The 3,479-nt window shown below is 41.7% G+C and overlaps 1 pseudogene; it reads left to right on the top strand.

The window, feature by feature from the left end:
• Positions 1 to 840: 840 nt before the first annotated feature.
• On the top strand, positions 841 to 2,566 carry LOC130220451 (general transcription factor II-I repeat domain-containing protein 2A-like; annotated as a pseudogene).
• Positions 2,567 to 3,479: the final 913 nt, after the last annotated feature.

Raw genomic sequence — 3,479 nt, 5'->3', positions numbered from 1 at the left:
TCAACTTCTGTTTTCACTAATACTGCAAACCACTGAGCCACTTCTGTTATCAATTAGGTTTTATCAAGATGCAAATTAATGGTAAAATAAACTATTATTGTCCTTCAAATTAAACTAAATTTGCTAATGAATGTAAATCTTTACATTGAACATTGTATTAGAGCAGACATGTCAAACTCAGGCCCGCGGGCCCATTTTGGCCCGCACTACAATTATATTTGGCCCGCGAGATGATTTCAAATATGTATTACGTCTGGCCCGCCGGCCCGTTATACAGCGCACGTACCGCTAAAGGTGCCTACACATTGAACGCGTCAAGCGCTGGGTGGCGTCAGCACAGTTATTCATTGTGTATGTGCGACGTCAGTGACAAAGCGCAAGTCCGTGCTGAGGCGCAGAGCGTCGCGCAAGGGTGGCGTTTGACTCCCGATTTAAAATATTTTTAATTCGAGCGTCAAAACGTTGTGACGACATCTACGGGCGGCCCATATGAAAGCAGCCGGTGTCGGGAGTTCCCGATGTGGAGCAGGAAGCTAAGAATAGCTGCTGCTAAGCAATAGAAGGGGCACTGCCGTCCGCGACACTACGTATTAAACTTTATTAAAGGGACACCACGGAGAAAACTCTGCTCTATCGCTTAGCTTAGCTTAGCAGCGGGCTTACTGCTCCGCATCGGGAACTCCGTCCGACCTAAAAATCAGCTTCTCTCCTATTGGCCGCGCCCAGATGTCGTCACGGCGTTGGCACCAGACTCCGGAGCCCGAAAACACTCACCTCTTGTGTTGATGCTCATTAGCAAAGCTGCTACGAAGCACACGCTCAAATCCAACCTCCCGAAAAATGGCAAAACGAAAAATAGAAAACAGAAGCTTTCAAGATAGATGGGAGACAGACTACAGGTTCACCATGGTAAAGGACAAACCCATCTGTCTTGTATGTGGTGCCAACGTGTCTGTGTCAAAAGAGTATAACATATGACGACACTATGAAACGAGACACCATAACAAGTATAAGGATCTGAACGCAAATGAGAGACTTAAGAAGGTGGAAGAGATTAAAAAAGGTCTGATGTCACGGCAAACTATGTTCACCAAAGCAAAATCCCAAAGTCAAGTCAAGTCAACTTTATTGTCAATCAAACCATGCAACAGTACATTACACAGCAGACTGAAATTGCGTTTCTCCCATACTCCAATGTGCAATTTAAAAAACAAAACATGACACACTCTAGACATAAACTAAACATTTAACTAATATAGTACAAGATAAATTAAGTAAATAGACAATAATAAACTATGAACAATTACCATATATCCTATTGTTCCTGAATATGACCAAGTTGAGGTATTTATTGTAGTGCAATTGGGTGCAGTATGGCAAAAGTGCAAAGTAGCAGCATAGAGGTACGTGAATTTTGTAAACATGTTACACGTGCAAGGGATATTAACATAAAAACATTGAGTTTGCCTTTCTCACAGTTTTTGTGTGTGTGGGCTGTGGGGTGTGATTTTATAAACCAGTTTTCATGAGTGAGTTGCAGTAAGGCTGCAGTTGTAGTAAGTGAGGCTGCAGTAAAGGCTAGCTTTATTGTGGCGCAGGAGATTGCCAAATCAGCCCGGCCCTTTAATGAGGGAGAGTTTGAATGTTTTTGAATGTTAGCCTGAGCAGAAATACTGTAGCTGAGCGTGCATGTGAACTTGCCACCAATCTACAAGAACAGCTGACGAGAAAGGGAGAAGATTTTGTTGCATACTCACTTGCTGTGGACGAGAGCAGCGATACTTTTGATACAGCCCAGCTGTCAATTTTTATTCTTGGAGTGGACAAGAATCTTTGTGTCACAGAGGAACTTTTAGGACTAAAATCCATGCATGGCACAACGACAGGAAAAGACATCTTTGAGGAGGTATCCAAATGTATCGATGAAATGAAGCTGCCTTGGGATAAGCTTGTGGGACTGACCACTGACGGAGCACCGGCGATGTGTGGTCAAAAGAGTGGATTGGTCGGCAGGATGCGAGACAAGATGCGGGAAAGGCAGGCAGGTGAGCTTACAGTTTACCACTGCATCATACACCAAGAGGCTTTGTGTGGAAAAGCCTTGAAAATGGATCACATTATGAACACTGTAACGCAAGTTGTCAACTTCATAAAAGCAAAAGGTTTGAATCACCGTCAGTTCAAGTCTTTCCTTGAGGAGTTGGGTGCCGATCATAGCGACATGCCCTATCACACAGATTTGAGGTGGCTGAGCTGAGGAAAAGTTGCAAACAGGTGTTTTAAGCTGCGTGAGGAAATTTGTCTTTTCTTGGATGAAAAGTTTCAATGTGAGCTTGCATTTCTATGTGACATCATGAATCATCTGGACGCGCTCAATCTGAAGCTTCAAGGGTTTTCGTTGATGAAGATGAACAAAACACCACATAGGAGTCATCTCACCGATGAACACCTTCATTCAGTTCTGAGGATTTCCTCTGCGCAGAGCCTGACTCCAGAAATTGATGCACTTGCATGTAAAAAGCGGTGCCAAGTATCTGGCTTGGACCCATGTGCATCATCAGAGTAAATGAACAGTGAAAAAAACTAAAATGGATAAATATTATTTTATTTACTGATGGCATGGTCTGTTCAAAGTTGAAAGAGATATTTTTTTAGGTGTTGGCCTTGATGGTCTGTGATGAAAAGATTTAGGTTACAATTAAAATGAATAAAGTTAAAGATATAAGCCTGATATTTTTTTCAGTTTTTATTTTATTATTTTCTTAAATCTGTTCTGGTTTCAGTATTTAAGCAAAAATTGTAATATATTAAGATGGTTAATACAGTAGTTTGCTGTATCTTAAAGATAATAAAAACATAAATAAATTAAAAAATAAAAATTTGTCTGGCCCTCGACAATGTTCTTTTTTTTAATTTTGGCCCTCTGTGAATTTGAGGTTGACACCCCTGCCCTAGACCAACAAGCCCTGTAGAAGCAACCTGCAGTGCCACAAAGAATTCTGTGAGACCGATCCAATCTACTCTTTGTTCATGTTGTTTTTGTTATGTGTGTCAGCAACTCCCTGGAGGCATATTACAGTTCACAGGTAATAACAGCCCAGTGGCCTAATGGATAAGGCACCAGCCTTCGAAGCTGGGGATTGTAAAGTACCAACTGGGTTGTCTTTGATGCAGTTCCTTTTAAGTTGACTGTGCAAGACAATCCAGTGTTATCTTTAAAAAGCTAGGTTCATACCCTTAGGTCAAAAAGACATGACAATGGAAAACTCCTCAGAGAAGCTGTTTTGTCATTAGGTGTACACATCAGATCGTCTGAATGCAATATGGCATAGGGATCCTAAAGTACTGTTTTTCTGAGTTACAAGAACGTCCTGAGCCATACATCAGATATGACAAAGGCTAATGTTGACCCAGTGGCCTAATGGATAAGGCATCAACCTTTGAAGCTGGGGATTGTGGGTTCAAGTCCCATCTGGGTT

Source organism: Danio aesculapii, unplaced genomic scaffold, assembly GCF_903798145.1.
Source record: "Danio aesculapii unplaced genomic scaffold, fDanAes4.1, whole genome shotgun sequence".
Lineage (NCBI taxonomy): Eukaryota > Metazoa > Chordata > Actinopteri > Cypriniformes > Danionidae > Danio > Danio aesculapii.
The sequence above is the reverse complement of the archived record's forward strand: the minus strand, read 5'-3'. Positions and strand labels throughout refer to the sequence as shown.